This window comes from Rattus norvegicus, chromosome 8, assembly GCF_036323735.1.
Source record: "Rattus norvegicus strain BN/NHsdMcwi chromosome 8, GRCr8, whole genome shotgun sequence".
Classification (NCBI taxonomy): Eukaryota; Metazoa; Chordata; class Mammalia; order Rodentia; family Muridae; genus Rattus; species Rattus norvegicus.
The window spans coordinates 123942270-123962207 of NC_086026.1; the positions used below are offsets into that span (position 1 = coordinate 123942270).

At 46.0% G+C, this 19938-nt stretch overlaps 1 long non-coding RNA gene across 1 annotated transcript; it reads left to right on the forward strand.

Moving 5' to 3' along the window:
• Window positions 1-16160: 16160 nt before the first annotated feature.
• Window positions 16161-18944, forward strand: LOC120094280 (uncharacterized). The gene is made up of 2 exons (XR_005488523.2): window positions 16161-16380; window positions 17357-18944. It is a non-coding gene; the product is annotated as an uncharacterized LOC120094280 (long non-coding RNA).
• Window positions 18945-19938: the final 994 nt, after the last annotated feature.

Here is a 19938-nt window from a genome sequence, read left to right on the forward strand (position 1 = left end):
GAGAGAGAGAGGAAGAGAGAGAGAGAGAGAGAGAGAGAGAGAGAGAGAGAGGAAGCTGGGAAGGAAGAGTGAGAGTGAGAGGAATAGTGAGAGTGAGAGGAATAGTGAGAGTGAGAGGAATAGTGAGAGTGAGAGGAATAGTGAGAGTGAGAGGAATAGTGAGAGTGAGAGGAATAGTGAGAGTCTCCTGTAGCTTTATTCACCACTTATATACCCAAGTCTCCAGGTAGAAAATAACTGGGAAGCACAGTGGGAAACCCTGGCTCATGACTACCTGGCTCGTGACTTCGGTAACAAAAGACCAACTACGAGACCTGAATTAATTAGGGAGAAATCCCAGAAGACCAGCCTAAATCTCAAGGATAAAGGCTGAGGAAGTAAAAGGCAGAAGTAAATTGACCACCACCCAGGTGTGGTCCAGGTGTGTCAGTTCCACATGCATCAGCTGGGCTCAGCAGAGGTCATGCAGTGAAGATATCGGGTGTTTACTACTTGGTCTTTTCTTCCTGTGCCGTAAATACATGGGAGAGGCCTCTGTCCAACAATCCCATGACTTCTTAACTGTGGCCATGCAGTTACAAAGCAGCCAGGCCCAAATCCAATATGGCACTACATCTCCCCCGTTATTCTTTTATAAAAAACCATTAGGTGGAAGTAGTGGTCTGAGAGAGATCAGACATGCCTCACAGAGTGCCCAGCTCGGCCATGGCGAGCCACTCTTGCAGTTAGGACTGCACCCCAATGGCTAGAAATGAACTTATGCTGTAACACACCGTTCTGGGCTATACGTGTGTGTTTATTGGGGGAGAAACTGGGCAGAGGAGCATTTGACCGGCCCGTACGTTTAAACGGGGTGTAGCCACCTCTGTCTTAGGATCGACCTCTCAAACCCCAGCCTTATCTGTCATAGGATCACCTTGTCGCCCCCAAGGTTCCTGCCTTAGATTGGTCAAGGGTCAGAGGAAGTTGCCCGTCCCTGAGGATAGCTACATTGGATCATCTTGTCATTCCTCTTACTTGAGCCCAGGGGCGAAGGAGCAGAGGCCAGATGGCGTTAATTTAAGAGATTGTGGAAGTTGAGCCTCTCCCGATAAGTAGTGGGCACCTCATCTGGTTCTCCTCAGCTGTTACCACCAAGGGCCGTAGTCAAGCCGCTCCTATAATAAAATTTAGAATTCCCAATTGTTAGCAACTACTCCAGAAAGTTCACCCACTGTGCTTGCCTAACAATAGATTGGGGGAGGGTAACTCCAGACACTGCAGACACAATGGCTGCAGCAGTAATGGCTGCCACAATAGCAGCGAAAATGCCTAGGTCTTTCCCAGGACAGTTCAGGATCGGTCATTCTTCTCTGGACCAACCAGCAGGCAATGGAACCATGTCTGAGATCTGCAGAACCAGGGCAGAGTTCCCCAGTCCACAGCAGCTTCCAGCAAGCAGCAGTGCACAGAGGGTCGGAGGGCAGGCCGAGATGGGACAGGACACAATGACTGCAGCAATGCCAGAATTTCTGTGATGACAAAAGATGAGGGGGAATCCTCCGTCTTCCTCTAAGGGCACAGGAATGACTCCAGGAACCAGAACCACGAGACTGAATTGAATCTTCATGCTCCCAGGATCAGCATGGCTCACCAGACTCTCAGGCAGCTGGCACACTCCTGTAGCATTCTGTAGAAAAAACACAAACATTCCCTCTTCCCCATATAAAATACCTGGACAGGATCATGCCAATATGTGGGTCTTTCTATTTCACCTAGGCAGAAGTATGCCTAGTTGTAGGGTGCCATAAACCTTGGCATCCAAATTTTATAATTGAAATAAAACGAGCATTATTAGCATTCAGGGATAGTTCCCCCTTTTATTTATTAAAATTGTTAAAATATTATTTATTAAGATAAGTCCTCGAGGATTAAATTGAGGACACTGAGCACTTGTATTTATAAATTGACTTGTATACCAAATTATTGTTTCCAGCATTATTGTTTTGATGATATAAAGAATGAGACTTTTTGACTAATTGTTTCTATGTAAGGCCTATAATCTGCCTGGTATTATTGTCCTCCCTTGCTAAGGGGTCCAGGCAATACAGTTTGAGTTTTTAAATGGCCTATAAAGGAACAGTACTTAGTGCTCTTAACCACTAAGCCATCTCTCCAGCCCCTCACCAGCTTTATTTACCTAAACATAAGCATTAATTAGAAATGTCAAATCCTGTAAACAAGGTCCAGATTTAGCCTTATTTAGAAATCCCTGAGTTGGCAGGGTGAGGCTGGGCGTTGAAAGTAAGCAAATGGAGTCTTCCTCTTTTTGTGAGGGTGTGTTATCAACTCCATTACCATTTTCAAAGAGCTGGGTCTATGGTTTTGTTTAGTTGTCTGAGCCAGAGCACTGAAAGGACAGTGAGTTGTCAGACAATTTACACTGAAATCATCACTCACTGATTTTATGTAGAAAACCTGCCTCTAATAAAGCATTAAGTAATTGTAAAATTTGAGGGCTAGTAGTATCTAAAAAAAAAAGGAAAACCTTTTAATCAATTGTAAAACCACAAGCCACACATTGGCTATCAGTATATGAATTGAAAGCTTGATTTTTAACATTTAAAAACAGTGGCTACAGCACGTAATTTAATAGTCTGTATTGAAGCAGGGGAAACTCAAGAGAATAAACAAGTGATCCAATCATACATGTAGCCTTTTCATTAGATGAACCACCTATAAATACACTAAGCGCATTTTCTATGGGTTGCATGCACAAATTTACAGGAAATACAAAAGCATGTAAAGAGTAAAATTATCAATTTTGCCTGAAATTTGTATATGTAATAGGCCAAATATCAGTATTTTGTAATAACCAATTAACTGTTGTTTGGAATAAGATATGTTTTACCAGGTTTCTATTTAAAATACTTTTATGACTCCAGTCCACAACTCTGTACTAACACAGCTGAAGCTTTATCTCCAATGTGCATAACAAAGACCTAAGTCCTCTGGTAGGGTGAGGTACTTAGCCAATTAACATATCCTTAGAAGCTTAAAATTAGCTTCAAATATTCTTTTCCTGAGTAGTGTAACAGCTACTCCCCAAATATTAAAGCTCATTTTGAGAGCAAAGGTTTGTAGTAAAAATTTCCATATACATTGAAAGATTTAAGGTTCTAACTTCTTACATCGAAGAAGCAACAAAATTACATAATACAAGGCTGTTAGCAATCCTCTAAATCTATCTTGAATGGCGGTTGAAGTAAGCAAACAGGCTATAATGCTCTCACAAGTTCTAAAACCTCATCAATCCTTCGTAAATCTTGTAACAATCTCTACCTGTTTGATTTTTTTTTCTCAATTATAAATAAGTTTGAGTTACTCAATGTAACACTGGCAATCCTTAATCACAATCCTTACGTTCTCCTTGTAACACCAGAGCACAACCACTAGGTCACCTGAGTTCTGAGTAGTGACTAGGCAGCTGTCCTTGGGGCAGTGGAATTAGCATTAAAATACAGATAACTTCAGGGCAAACCAGAACTATGGAAAGCAAAACTTAACCTCTAACAATCTAGTCTCCAAAATCCAGTCTCCAAAACACCGAGTCTATCCTTCATGCTACAAAGTTTGACTGCCAATTCCTACATATGAATGCACGATGGTGCGGTCTCCAATACCTCAACAAAGAGACATTGCCCTAAATTCTTTTAGAAGCCTGGTTTCTAGAATAAGAGTTCCATAAAAATATTATCTCAATTTAGACCTGTTTCCCTAGGTTGGCTCATGCCACATGTTGTCTAGAATGACTCCATCTAAATTACCAGCTTTATGTCAACTTTCTGTTACCAATATTATACTTTTTTAACCATATCCAATAACCTAAAAGCCAATAGTCCATAACCAAGGCATATAGAGCATATTTATACATTTAAAACCAATCAGAAACAAAATTGAAGTGGCTACACCTATCTTTAATATTTAGACCAAGCACCATTTTTACTTTTCTAGCTATGATTTTAAGAGAAGCACCTTGTCACCTGCTAAGTCTAATAATAAGTCAGGGATTTTTCTAAGAGAAACAGCCATCCGCTCCCTTAACATAGAAGCTGAGGAGCTGCTGGCTCCTTTAAGATTGGCTAGTGTAAACATTTAGCCAGCCCCCTGGGGAGCTTGCCCAGCAGATTTAGGCTTCTAGCTACAGATGTAGGCTCCAAAAGCCAATTGAAACTTTTTATTTATTTGTACCTTTTTTGAAAGGAGTTAAAACTACATCAATGGGTGAATCAACCAGCATTTAAAATTTTAACCTTTTCTTTTAAACATGAAACACAAAACATTTAAACAACGAGAAACAAAAACCACAGACATAAACTGACAGACATGGACAGCTTGGTGCACCAAGGACAAACAATAGACATAAAGGGAAAAAACTAGATGGTGTCCCACCGAAGGGACCCACATATCCTACCTATGGAACCCAGAACCAGAAATAAGCATTTCTCCAATAGGAGCCAGCAGAGAGGCAGGACGTTCCTGCTTTCCCTCTGTTCCTAGGAGAGCTCTGAAAAGGTTTTTCTTTCTCCAAAGCAACCGCGGAGAGTCCGGGAGGACTGTTTTTCCCCAACCCGTTCTCTCTCATGTCTAGGGTGTAAACTATCTCTAGCCAGGGTCCAAAGACTAAAATATAACTCTAACAGAACGCATATGCAAAACCACTTTACCGTTACCTTGTCCCTTTTTTATGACAAGTTTTACTCAGGCTAGCCCAAATCATCCAGGCCTTTCCTGACCCATCTTACGTCCAATCCGTCCCTTCTCCTCCTATGCCGGCCGGGCTCCAGGGACGTCCCGTAGGTGGTACCCCCTTTCTTCTCCGATCTCGGTGGGACCTCCATTTGTCGGCGCCAGCACCGACCTGGTACCGAGAATCGGGCGAAAGCCTACGGGATGAAAGAAACACACATACACACACACAGGTTATCGTGTCAAGCCAGGAGAGGAAGAGAGGAAGAGAGGAAGAGAGAGAGAGGAAGAGAGAGAGAGAGAGAGAGAGAGAGAGAGAGAGAGGGGGGAAGCTGGGAAGGAAGAGTGAGAGTGAGAGGAATAGTGAGAGTGAGAGGAATAGTGAGAGTGAGAGGAATAGTGAGAGTGAGAGGAATAGTGAGAGTGAGAGGAATAGTGAGAGTGAGAGGAATAGTGAGAGTCTCCTGTAGCTTTATTCACCACTTATATACCCAAGTCTCCAGGTAGAAAATAACTGGGAAGCACAGTGGGAAACCCTGGCTCATGACTACCTGGCTCGTGACTTCGGTAACAAAAGACCAACTACGAGACCTGAATTAATTAGGGAGAAATCCCAGAAGACCAGCCTAAATCTCAAGGATAAAGGCTGAGGAAGTAAAAGGCAGAAGTAAATTGACCACCACCCAGGTGTGGTCCAGGTGTGTCAGTTCCACATGCATCAGCTGGGCTCAGCAGAGGTCATGCAGTGAAGATATCGGGTGTTTACTACTTGGTCTTTTCTTCCTGTGCCGTAAATACATGGGAGAGGCCTCTGTCCAACAATCCCATGACTTCTTAACTGTGGCCATGCAGTTACAAAGCAGCCAGGCCCAAATCCAATATGGCACTACAGTTGGGAAAGGAGAAATGGGAAAGGGGTTTCTGAGGTGGGTTCCAGGGTATAGTAGACGCTTCAAATAAGGAAAGGGGAAGAAAAAGGAGTCTTGTACCTATTTTAGTAGATGGCATAATATTATTATGAAATAAAATATAGCGAGAATAAAATAAAGACATAAAGATAGCCAGATAGGAGGGGTGTGTGTGAGTGTGTGTGTGCGAGTATGTGTGTAATTTTGAGAAGAAGGCCTTTAGGCTACACATTTCTTTTCTCTCTCTGAATAGATTTAAGCACCATTCTACACCCAATCTCAATGTGATTTTATATGAGCAATGCACAATTGGATTCTTATCTCTGTATTTTAATTTTCTGGCCATGCTCCAGTAGGAATGGCCACTTTTTGTTGTTCTTCAAAGACATTTCTCTGCCTGCAGCACTCCTGGAGAACAAGCTTCAGCAAGAATTGGTGGGAAGCAAATCTGAATGGCTTCCTGCTTTAAATAAGCCGAGCCTATTTAAAGAAAGATGGCAGAGTCGGGACTGAAGGTTATTGGATTAAAATAGTGAGAAACCAGAGTGCTTGCTTAGCACCGAGGTCGCGGCGAGGCTGAGCTGCCTGCCTCGCTGCGTGCGCCTCGCCGCCATGCGCCTCGCTGCTGTGTAGGCTATGGATGTTGATAATAATTATAAGAGTTGAGGAACGAGGAAGCAGCTGCCCTGTGATGAGCTGGAGTGGAGCCACCGCGAACAGTGTCTGATTAATTAAAACTCTGGTCCTTGTTCAAGCTGCCGTTCCCCTCTAAGGAAGCCAGCCAAGGAGATACGCGGGGATGGACCACATAGATGACACGTGCAGCTCGGATGTGGGCTGTGTTCTCAGCCCTTGGCTTCGACCTCCCTCCTAGCAAGTTGACTATGACAGCTTGCTAAGCGTTAGCAGGAGAGGAAGGATTGGTGTGAGCAGTTTGCAGAAACGGAAGTTCGTATGTCTCTTACAACGCCGTTCTCCTAAAGCAGTCCCAGATCCCTCCGGTCTTTTGGACCCACCTCAAGGGGAGAACTTTCCCACTTAGCCATGTTTTCTACACTCTGCCTTCATTGCCCCCTCCTCTCTCTCCAAAGCACCTCAGGCTTTACCAGGCGCCGCATGTTAGCTACCACCTCTTTCCACCTGCTCATGTCCTGAAGCTTATCATCTTTACTCCAGAGGGCTTTATTAAGTCATTTGATGAATATTTATTAGGCACGTGCCACATTGAATGGTCCAAAAAAAATGGGCATTTTTTTTAAACGTATAATGTATATCCTAGTGGGGGCAGACAGACTAAATCATCAGAGTGGATGACAGAGGGTCAAAGAGGACTTGTGGGGTATGCCGTGCACACCTTTGATCCTCAGCTATTTAGAGTCTGAGGCAGGAGGATCATGATGAGTTCAAGGGCAGCATCTGGGCCTTTTAAGATCCGGCTTTGGAAGCCAAATTCCTTCTTTTCTGCTCAATTCTATTACGCCAAGATCATCCCTGATTTATGTGGGAGGAGATTGTCCAAAGGTAGACATGCCAAATAGTGAAGTCTACTCTGGGCCTTTGTAAAGCTCTATCTATATCTATGGTACATGTTACTGACTGAACGCATTTGTCCCTCTAAACACTCTCACTAAAATCCTGGTACCCCTGTGACTATGTTTGGACTAAAGACACACACATACACACACACATACACACACACACACACACACACACACACACACATATATATATTATATATATATCTTGAGACAAGAGCCTTAATCCAGCAAGATTAATGTCCTCATAAGAAGAGACGACAGAGAAGTAGTTCATATTCTCTCCCTAGACCTCTTGCTCTCTTCCAACACATAGGACCAAGTCCAGGGCAAGATGTGGTGAGAACTCAGCCATGGCAAACCCTGGGGAGAACCTTCACTGGAAACTGTATGGACCACATCCTCGACTTTAGCATAGTAGACTCCAGCACCACAATACAATGAGCTGTTGACTCTTCAGGCCTAAGCGCTCCATCACTGCAGTTTGAGTTGACTGGTGCAGTTTGCTCAACGAAAGAAGTCGTTCCTTAGTACTTTCCTTTGTCCGAACTTACTTTTTGTTTTCCTGTGTGTTTGTGTGTGTGTGTGTGTGTGTGTGTGTGTGTGTGTGTGTGTGTGTGATGTATATAATTATATGTATCTTTGCATGTGTGTGAACATAAGGGTATGTATTGTGTGCACATTTGCACGTCTGTGTGGAGAACCTGATGTCGGCTGTTGCCTCTGTTCTCTCTCAACGCTGTTTATCGCAACAGGGTCTCTTGCTGAACCTAGAGCTTGCAGATTCCAGCTACATCTGCCCTGGGGAGCCCTGGTCTCTGCCTCCCGCGTACTGAGATTTCAGGCAGCCACCACGTGTTTCCCAGCATTCGCTTCGGTTCTGGGAATTCCAACTCCCATCTTCATGCTTACATAGCAAGAGCTTGACCCATGGATGGGCCGTAGAGCCATCTCCCCATTCCATAATGAAAGATCCCCCCCCCCCTTAAAAGGAAAATTGTACGAGCTTAAGGTCCACAACTATAAAAGTAAAAAGTAAGTTTTAAGATCCACAGACTCAGAGCTGAAACAGGCCCGGGCAAGCCCAGGCACGCCCAGGCCCTGTGGGGCCTGCCCCGCCATTAAAACTGACAGACCAGGGGCTGGGGATTTAGCTCAGTGGTAGAGCGCTTACCTAGGAAGCGCAAGGCCCTGGGTTCGGTCCCTAGCTCCAAAAAAAAGAACCAAAAAAAAAAAAAACAAAACAAAAAAACAAAAAACAAAAAACTGACAGACCACAAAGATAAGGAAAAAGGAATGCAGAACCAGCCCGAGGTATCGGAGCTGACTCATAGGCCATCTGGCAGGAAGGGATAAGCCCCTAGCCCCTGACATTCCGGACGCCCCAGCCTGCACGTACTCTTTTGCTGTGTTTTTTGAATCCACCAATCAAGTCCCTGTAACCATGCATCTGCTTCTGTATGCCTGCTTCTGCTCCCCAGAACCCTATAAAAACCCGTCCTGGTTCTGCTGGGCGCACCAGTCCTTCCGAGCTGACTGAGACGCCCGCAGTTATCTGTGTAGATGTCCACAGGTACCTGTGTATCCTATGTACAATAAACCCTCTTGCTGATTGCATCCGGTGGTCTCGGCCTGGTCATTGGGCTTGGGGATCTCCTTCCCGAAGGAAGATTCTCTCTGAGGGTCTTTCAATAGCTCGCTTTCCTCTACGCGATTTATGACAACCTGATGCCTTACACCTTACACGTCTGTCCTCAGACTCTCCCAAGCAAAAGCTCCCCGAGGGCTGGGGAGTCCCCCCATCTGTCTCCTCCGTAGCTTCCTTTCCATAAACCAATGTCCAGCACAGAGAAAGTGCTTGGTTGATTCCTCGAATGAGCAGTGAACAGGTGCACGTTAGGATTCTGCTATTCCTCTCAATCGGCCTTAGTAGCCAGGGCTGTTCTCCCTTTTGGTAAACCTGGTGTTCATTGGATTCCAGAACCGTTTCTGAAGTCAAATGCAGAGCAGAGATGCTTTATAAATCCACCCAGGGCCTGTATTAAATGATGACAGGTTATCTGCAAGTTGACACGGTGTAATTTGAGACCACTTGAGGTAATTCCAAGGTAGCTTTCACCTAGGTAGTGAGCTGTTAGCAACTTGAAATTCTTCCTGTTATTTTCTCTGCCTGACGCAAAGAGCTCTGTAGTTTTTGTAAGGAGTGCAGAGAACGTGTTTTGACCAATCCTGACAAAACCGCCACATGCGTGTGTTTTCGTGTGCGCTTGGATAATGAAAGCGAGCGGGGATGGAAACACAAAACACTCATCATGTATTTTAAGTTTATCTTCATAATCGTGCATTTGCTTCTGCGGTAAAGAGTGAGCCGAGTGTGGTGGCTCACGTGTGTCATCCCAGCTCTAGCAGGCTGAGACAGAGGATCCAAGGCCGTGAGTTCAAGGCCAGCCTGGGCTATGTAATGAATTCCAGGCCTGATGGAGCTTACTAAATCAACCGACCAACCAAGATAAACCAAAACACGGGAACTGAATGAACAATAAAAGATTAAAAATAAATACAATAAAGATTGCAAAGCTGACTCAGTGGTGAAGTGCTTGCCACACAAACATGATGACGCGAGTTAGCATCCTGGGGTCCATGTAAAAAGAGTCAGGCATGGTGGCACATGCCTGTAGTTCAAACACCAGAGAGGCAGAGACAGGAGAATCCTGGGCTTGCTGGCCAACCTGAATAGCTACATCTATGAGCTTCAGTTTCAGTAAGAGACCCTGTCTTAAAAACAAAATGAAGGCTGTGGCACTGTGGTACATACCTTTAATCCCCACACTTGAGAGGCAGAGACAGAGGGCTGGGGAGATGGCTCAGTGGTTAAGAGCACTGACTGCTCTTCCAGAGGTCCTGAGTTCAATTCCCAGCACCCACATGGTGGCTCACAACCATCTGTAATGGGATCCGATGCCTTCTTCTGGTGTCTGGAGAGAGAGAGAGAGAGAGAGAGAGAGAGAGAGAGAGAGAGAGAGAGAGAGAGGTGGATCTATGTGACTTTGAGGCCAGCCTGATCTGAGTTCTAGGATGGCCAGGGCTATAAAGAAAGACCCTGTCTCAAAACCAAAGTAGAAAGGGACTGATACTGATCCCTGCCCTCCATATGCTCCTGTACCCATCCCTATATGTGTGCATTCATACATACATAGACAGAGAGAGAGACAGAGGCAGAGAGAGAGAATAACTTTGGAATAGACTAGACTCATTCATCCCTGTGGTCTGTTTTATTCAGGTAGGATTAGTTATTTAACCTCCCGGAATCTTGGCTTCCTGCTCTGTAGATAAGAGGTTATAATACATGGCGATTTGAGCCTTAACTCAGGTTGAAAACATCACAGTGTTGGAGTGTTCTGGCCTATTCCAAGAGCCAAGAATACAAGGAAGTTCTGAATGAAAGAGACAGAGTTTGGTCCAAGTTGGCTCTTTAAAGAGGAGTGACCTTGCTATGTAAAGCCCTTTGTCCTCCTTGCAAAAGCGGGGACAGCTGGATTGGCTGACAAAGGACATCATTCCACCCGCACAGATGGGTCTCCTGCCAGCTTCTTCTGGCTGGGCGCAGCATGGACAGTTGCTCTGGGCTCTTCTTCTTTGCTTTCATTCAAAGAAGACTCCGTTGTAACAACCTTCTCTTTCCACTGTTATTCTGTTGAGAATGGTGTATTGGAAGTTTGATTTGTGTGCAAGCGGGTGTGCTTTGCCTGTGGGAGTCAGAGGACAATTTCAGCTGCTGTTCCTCAGGCTATAGGGTCCCTCCATGGCTTGGATATTTGTCAAGTAGGCTAGGCTAGCTGGCTAGTGATCTCCAGGGATCTGTCTGTCTCTGCCTCTCGTCTCACTATTGCCTGGGTTACAAAGCATGCTTTTCCTTGCCAGGTTTTTATGTGCGTTCTGGGGATTGAACTCAGGTCCTCTTGGGATATGTTCTAGTTTGTTTTCTGTGGCTGTGATAAACATCATGACCAAAAGTAACTTGGGGAGGAAAGAGTTTATTTTAGCTTACAGCTTATAGTCTATCATCGGGACAAACAGAAGAGGCAGAAGCACGAAGCAGAAGCCATGGAGGAACACTGGTTACTGGGCCACTCTCCTAGGCTCTTTGCTAGCCTCCTTACATAGCTCAGACTCACATGCCTTGGGATGGTGCTACCCACAGTGGGCTCAGCCCTCCCACCTCCATTAGCAGCCCAGAAAATGTTCTCAGGCTAACCTGATAGAGGCAGTTTTTAGATTGAGGTTCTCTTTTCTCAGGGCTGTAAAACTAATAACCGGGGCTGGGGATTTAGCTCAGTGGTAGAGCGCTTACCTAGGAAGCGCAAGGCCCTGGGTTCGGTCCCCAGCTCCGAAAAAAAGAACCAAAAAAAAACAAAAAACAAAAAAAAAAACTAATAACCAAGGTCAGCCATCACACCGGTCAAGGGCTTTGCTGACCACTGGGCCATATCCCTAGCCTTAGAATTATCTTGACGTATCTTTTAGTCCGACGTCGCTGGACCCTGAGAAGTGATACTTTTCTTCACTGGAGGAAGATGTGCTGATGTAATTGGGTGAGTTTTGGTTGTCTAAAGGACCTCGGCCACAGTAGGTGCTCGGAGGGCGGGGTGGGGCCCTGCTTCTAGTACCAGCATCATTCTCGCCGCCGCTGCCTTCTCTCCCTCTGTGGTGATGTGATCACGGTCATTAATCTCACTTCCACATGGGCGAGCTCAGTGGTTGTGGGCATGCTCCTATAGAAGCTCCAGGATTCCTGCTGAGGTCCATTAGAGTTCTAGAAATCAATACACTCTCAGCCAACAGGCTGCTGGGGGCCACTGAGGACTAACTGATCATAATGTGTGTGTGTGTATTATTTCATGTAATACATGCATCATGTGTGTATAATATCATCTCATGTAATGTATGTACCATGTGTGTATGTATGTATATTTTAGCTACTTTTCTGTTGCTGTGTGTATAATATCATCTCATGTAACGTATGTACCATGTGTGTATGTGTGTATATTTTAGCTATTTTTCAGTTGCCGTGTGTGTATAACATTATCTCATGTAATGTATGTATCATGTGTATTTTATGTATGTATATTTTAGTTACTTTTCTGTTGCTGTGATAAAACGACATCACCAAGGCAGGTTATAGAGGAAAGTGTACTTTGGTTTCTGGTTCTGGATGGAGTAGATGTGAAGGGGAGGCATGGCAACAGAAATGAGAAGCCGAGAGCACACATCTTAAGCCACGGTTAAGAAGCCTCAAGAGTGAATTAGAAGTAGGACAAGCTAAGACCGTGAACCCATCCCCACGGACACACTTCCTCCTAACCTCCCCCAAATAGCGCTACCAACTGGGAAGCAAAAATTCAATGCCTAAGACTATGGGAGACAATTCTCAAACCACCACTGCATATGTGTGTGTATGTATGCCTATGTGTTTGTATGTTGTGTATATGTTTATGTATGTGTTTATGTATCTATGTGTTTGTGTGTGTACATATGTATGTCATGTCTATGTGTATGTGTGTTTGTGCATATGCATATGTCTGTGTGTATGTCTATGTGTTTATATGTATGTTGTATATATGTTTATGTATGTACATGTATGTATGTTTGTGTGTGTGCATATGTATGTTGTATCTATGTGTATGTGTATGTGTATATGCATATGTATATGTGTATATGTCTATGTGTGCATATGTATATGTGTATATGTCTATGTGTGCATATGTATGCTGTGTCTATATGTGTGTATATGTGTATGTCTGTGTGCATATGTATGTTGTATCTATATGTGTGTATATATGTGTGTATATGTGTATATATGTCTATGTGTGTGCATATGTATGTTGTATCTATATGTGTGTATATATGTGTGTATATGTGTATATATGTCTATGTGTGTGCATATGTATGTTGTATCTATGTCTATGTGTGCGTTTGTGTATATGCATATGTATGTGTGTATATCTATGTGTATATATGAATGTTGTATGTGTGTGTGCATATACAAGTGTACATATCTTTTTCCAGATAGGGGCTATTGTAGCTTAGGCTGGCCTCTTGTACCTCTAGCCTTCCCGCCTTTACCTCCAGGGTACTGGGATTACAGATGTGCATCCTTTTTTTTTTTTTTTTCCGGAGCTGGGGACCGAACCCAGGGCCTTGCGCTTGCTAGGCAAGTGCTCTACCGCTGAGCTAAATCCCCAACCCCACAGATGTGCATCCTTACATGATATTTATGCCAGGGACTGAGCCCGGGACTCTGCATGTTAGCTAAGTACTCTATTAGCTGAGCTGCATCTCCTGGGTGATTCTGATGGGCTCAGACAGTTCTAATCAAACACAGAAAGGGGGATTCTGCAGGCAGAGCAATAAACCAGAGAGCTGGTTGGCTGGGGTTGAGGAAACGTTGTTCAGTAGGAGAGTGCTTGCTTAGTGTGTAGGAGGCCGGGGGCTCAATTCCTAAAACTGCACATATGTATAAAAGGAAATATAAAGCCACTTGAGAAGTGCCTGGGCTTCCTGTCGTTGGCCTCTTTCCTGTCCTAAGGCCATGATGTGATGCTTGCGGCCCAGCTCTCCATGGGGCAAAGCATTGCTCTCTGTCTGTGTCTGCCCCAAGGCCCCACCCTCAGCCCTTCTTCATTATTATATAGGCCTGACAGACTTTTCATAGCTCCTAAAACCCGTTAGCACAGAGCACGGAGAGGGAAAGGTTTCAGACTTAATTGACCTTGGAAATACCATCATTACATTTAATTGTCTTGGACTTGGGGGAACTGATAGAGTTCCTATCCTTGGCACTCGGATCCTGATGTTTGCGCTGCATCTAAACTCAGCCCAAAGCAAGCCTCACATCTCCTGGGTGGAGATTCGACTGTTCTCTTTTAAATGACAGAGTCATAGTCTGTTCGCTTTGCCCACATTAGGCGGTTGGCATCTGTCGAAGGTGGTAGCTTTGCAGAGGAGAAGGGATTTCACATACCGTTTTGGGCTGTGAGTGTGTGTGTGTGTGTGTGTGTGTGTGTGTGTGTGTGTGTGTATACTCATGCGCACACAGGTATGCACGCACATCGAGGTCAGACATTGACAATGAGAACCTTCTCTTGTCAGTCTCTATTTTAACTTTTGAGACAGTGTCTCTCACTTAGAGCTCACCAATTCAACAAGACTGCCTAGATATTGGGCCCTAGGGACCCTCCTGTTTCTACTTCCCCAGCACTGCACTGGGATGACACAGGTTTGCCATCCCCTGGCTTTTCACATGGGTTCTGGGGATCCAAACTCTGGCCTCAGGTCTGCGTGGCGAGCACTATTGATTCAGCTGCCTCCCCCTGCTGCCTACCACAGACTTCTTTGGAAATGTGACTAAAGCTAGAAAACCCGGGCTTGCACTTCTGCAGAGTTGTGGCTTCACCCTAAACATGGCAAAACCTTTGATTCGGCTTGGCCACTCCCTGGGCGGCTTCCCACACTCACAGTGCGGGCCTGGCATCCACGGGCATTTCGGTGTGTGGCCTTATTACAGCGGAAAATGCTCTGTGGTTTCTCTTTGAACCCGTCACCCTGGTTCCCTGAAACAAGACCTCAGCTCAGGCTTGTGTACAGAGGCTGTAGGAAGTGTGCTGGCTGTGATGAAAGAGCTTGGGTCATCCCGTTCACGGGGTCCCCTCATTCGCTAATTGATCCCATCCGTCATCCCTCTCGCCCTATTTTCTCCTCTCACCCTTTGCTTTCTTTAAATAGACACCATGAAAAATTCAGACAGCGTACTGACAGATGAGTGAGGGCCGGCCTTGATCCGAGGAGTTTCTTTTGGCCGTGCACAGCGGTTGGTACAGAGATTCATAACTGGCCACAGTGCTGAGCATAGCTAACCGTTGAGCGCTCGGCCCCAGACAGGACATCTTAACCACACCCTCCAAGACTCAGGGAATGTTGTGGAAGATGGGGCAGAGAGAATGTAAGAGCTGGGGGATGGGATTGCTTCCAAACAGTGCCTTTGCTTGGGACATGGCGGAACTCCTGAACTTGTGAACTCCCTGCTGATATCTCGCAGGACCTGCGTGAGAGTGAGCTCAGCAACGTTCTGTCACGATGAGGGAGGGGCTCGAGAGGACTCATCCCTAACTGAGGAACTACCTGATGGTTGATGTTTACTGGGGTCAGGGAGTCGTTTTTCTTCAGTGATGTAGCCATTGGTTAAGTCACCCGCTCTTCAGCAAACACCCCTAACTCATGGAAACAGCTCTAATTAAATTCAGGGCATCATCTAATCTAATTCTTCCTTTTTTTTTTTATTACTTCTTAAGATAGCCTACATATATGTAGGCAGGCTAATAGCTATCCCATGCTAGACTATCCCAGATGGTGCAGCAGGAAGAATGCTCTGTATCAATCACTTAGGATTTAGCTTGCAAATGATGCCCCGGCAGGGTACAGCTGCCTCATTCTGAAGCCCGCAGAGCACTTCCCTCCCCATGCACTCTGACTTGTTTGAGCTTAACTGATATGCCTAGAGGTTACTTTTAAATGATTGTGAGAACAGTGCTGCACGGGGATATTCTTGTATCCATCCAGGAAGGGGAGCACGTGCCAGCATATCTGCTGCATGGAGTTGGAGAAGTCGGAGTCTCTGTTCAGAGGAAAAGGCCATAGAAGCTGGAGCCGGCTAGAGCCGGCTTGTACAAACTCAGAGGGACTTGATCTATGTCTCCTCCCAGGCTCAAGAGCAGTGCTGGCTTAGCCACAGTGGGAGCTTTTACCTCATGGGGATCTGTCAACAGCAAGGACTGGGGCTTCGCACTCTGCATTAGTAAACTTTCTGTTTCTGTGATTAGAAAAGAAAGGGAAAGGAAAGGAAACCAGGACCAAAGCAACCTCCGGAAGGGAGGATGTATTTAGAAACACGGTTCCAGAAGGATGGATAGGAGTCCCCACCATGGCGGGGGGGGGGGGGGGGAACGTTGGGCACGGCATAGCGAACAGGATGCTGGGAGCTCGCTCCTTTACTGAAAACACTAAGCAGATAAAAGAACTGGAAGTGCAGGGAGACCTTAAGCTCTCCTAGCTCATCCCCAGAGGCACACTTCCTCCAGCAAGGCTGCACTGCCTAAATCTCTGCGAACAGCATTGCTAACTGGGGAACCAGTGTTCGAGGGCCCGAGACGGTGGTGGGTATTTCTCGCTGACATCGCCATACTCCCCTCCCTGGAGAACTGGTTATTCAAACACCCAGTGCTGGGAGTCAGTCAGCTCTACCACTACCTAGGCTCAGCACAGCCTCTGTGCGTGGGTCGAAGACGGTCCCGGCACAACCGTTTTCTCTTCATTGCATTTGTGAGCATGGGACTTCCCTGTTGCCATGACAAAGCATCATGGGTAACTCCTAAGTAAAGACATCTGAGGGCTCATGGTTCCGGAAAGGTGGAGCTCATCATGTGGGGCCGTGGCAGCAGGCAGGCATGGCGTTGGAGCAGTAGCTTAGAGCTTACATTGCATCCACAATCACAAGACAGAGACAGAGAGGGAGGGGGAGAGGGAGAGGGAGAGGAGAAGGGGGAAGGGAAGGGGAGGGGGAAGGGAGAGTGTTAACTGGGAACCACACCACTCCCACCAAGACTGTGACTCCCAATGCTTTCCAAATAGTTCCTTCAGCTATGGATCAAGCATTCAAATATATGAACCTGTGGGGCCATTCTTATGGAAATGGCTGCAGTATGCATGTATATATGTTTGTATGTATGTACACAGGTAGAAGTGCACATGTGTGAACCCGAGTATAGAGGCCAGAGGTCAATTCCAGTTGTCTTAATTGCTCTCATCTTGTTTTTTTTTTTTTTTTTTTTTAAAGCATTATTTATTTTATGTACCTGAGTACAGTACACTGTTGCTGTCTTCAGACGCACCAGAAGAGGGCATCAGATCCTATTACAGATGGTTGTGAGCCACCATGTGGTTGCTGGGATTTGAACTCAGGACCTCTGGAAGAGCAGTCAGTGCTCTTAACCACTGAGCCATCTCACCAGCCCCCTCTCATCTTGTTTTTTTGTTGGTTCTTTCTTCTTCCCCTCCTCTCTCCCCCCTCCCTCCCTCCTTTTCTTTCCTTTTTTATTTTTATTTATTTATTTTTTTTTTTTTTGAGGCCAGGTCTCATTACCCCAGGTTGGCCTTGAACTTACCATGGCCTCGAATACCTGATCCTTCTGTCTTCACCTTCTGGGAGCGAGGATTACAGATGCGTACACCCACACTGAGTTATGAGGTGCTGGCGGTTAAAACAAGGACTCTGTGTGTGCTAGGTAAGCATTCTACCCGTTGAGCTATGTCTGGAAGCTTACCCACAGTTTCCTTAGAAGAATTCGCTAATGTGCAGACCCCGACTTTGCCACGGACTCCACTGTCTGGAGTGTATCTGTAGAAAGTAACTCAAGAGCTAAGGAAGAATGGCCTAATCTCATTTGTCATGAGTCTGCCAGACTCTAGATACCTTCTTATCTGGGCAGGGCCCTACTTGGATCTTATTTTTTGAGCTTGGTGAAAACTTCATTGCTAAGAGCCTGAAGCAGAGGTAGAACAAGGGTCTCACTTGCCCTCTTCCCCTGATTAACATGAGAGAAAGATGCACTCTGTATAGCCTGCGCCCAGTGAGGAAACGGAAGCTGCCCCAGGCTTGCCGAGGGGCAACTGTGTCTGGTGTTAGTGGAACTGGAAGAGAGGAAACTAAGATCAGATTTCCCAGCATTCGTAACCGAGGGAGCTGCTCCACCTTTGTGTGTGAGAGAACACAGGGGCAGAGGCGCTCTTCAAAGTTCACGGTGAGTGACTCAAGCCCAAGCCAGCCAGGCAGAGTGGCAGAAGGCCAGCAGCAGCCTCCACTTGGCCCAGCTATCGCAGCCTCAGCCTCCGCCATCACTGACAGAGGTTACTCCTTCTCTGGAGACTGAATCTACAGAGAAAGGCCTGTTTCCCTCCTCCCACCTCCCCAAGTCTTGTGAGAGCAGCCGCAGGTCGGCAAGGGCAGGCAGAAGGCAAGTCGGAAATGCAGTTTTCAGGCTGGTGTTAGAGGACAAGGACACCAGCTGAGAGGAAGCAGTCCTCTCACGTCCAACCTTCCATTCGCTTCTGATGGTAAACATCAAAGGACTCCCAAGACTTCAGAGTCAGTGGAAGAGAAGATAGATGTGGTGGGCTGGGTGCACAGCGGAAAGCTGAGAGCCAGAGGGACAATGGAGGGGGCTTGGAAGAGGACGTTCTCTAGACTAGAGAGAATCCTTTTAAGGGCATCTGGGAAATCCCTTCCCAGGGCTTGGTGTTATTTACTGCACTTCACAGCAAGAAAGAAATTAAAGGGCCTCTCCTTCCCTTCTCTTCTTGGGGTCACTGATAGATCTGAGCTGCTCCAAGGCTCATGGAAATGGACGACAGTTCAGGAGCAGGAATGACAATTTCCAAGCCAAGCAGGTTGGAGCCGGCAAGGTGCAGACCTTGTGGGTTTATTCCTGCTTGGTTGCAGAATGCTGTGATCTCCGGGGACGGCCCCAGAGACCTGGGTATTTGCTGCTTAAGAGGCAAAGTCACAGTTGGTTAACCCCATCTGCTTTGAAGAAACAGGGAAAGTCAGTCTCAGGCTCTGTGTAAGCTGAGCTCTTCCTTGGGCCTCTCCCTTAGGCCGATGTTTGCTTGGGGGGTTTTAAGCTCTGTTGTATGCAAGATAATTAAAACCCTTACTCTGCTATTTTCTTTTCTTCATGTGTGTTATCTATGTGCCTATGTGCGCACATGTGGAGGCCAGAGGATGATGATGGAAAAATCTTCCTCTACATAGGAAATATCTCCGAGCTAACTGCTACTACGGCTGGCTAGTGACTCACTGGCATCCTCCTGCCTCCCAACAGTTCCCTGATGCAGAGATGGCAGCCATGCCTCTCTCCTCAGCTTTTCGGTGGGTGCTGGGGATCTGAACTCAGGTGCTCATGTTTATGCAGCAAGCACTTTATCCACTGATCTGTCTCCCCAACTCCCAAACCCCACTGTGTTTCTTTGTGATTGCTGTTGTAATATTGTTGTAAATGTGGAGGCTCAAAAATGACATGAATTCACCATCTTACTGTTCTGGGAAGGTAACCCCGATACTGTAGAACTACCAATCCCCACATGGGATATACATGCGTGTGTGTGTGTGTGTGTGTGTGTGTGTGTGTACACACATTCAAATTGACACAAGCTATCCACAAGAATGGAGCCTCAATGAAGAAAACGCTCTCATTGTGTTGGCCTGTAGACAAATCTATAGGGCATTTCTTAGTTAAGGTTTTTGTGGGAGGGCCCAGTCTCCAGTGTACGGGGCATAGCCATCTCCGGGTTTTACCAAACTGAAGAAGCCGTAAGAATGAGCCAATACACAGCATTCCTCCATGGCTTCTGCATCAGTTCCTGCCTCCATGTTCCTGCCTGACTCCATCAGTGACGAACTGGGACCTGAAAGCATAAAGCAAAATAATCCTCTCATGCCCACGTAGGCTCTGGTCAGCATTTTATCACAGTCACAGGATCAAACTAAGACAACAAGCCAGTCACTCCAGGACTTTGCCAGTGTCCCTTCCCCCTCCAAAGGTCTGTGTAGAGACTCTGGGATAGAGAGGTTTGATGAATGTCAAAGACTATTCTCACTGAAACGAAGCCTAACTGAGATCTCCTGTCTTGGAGTCCTCCTTGACATGAAAATGCTA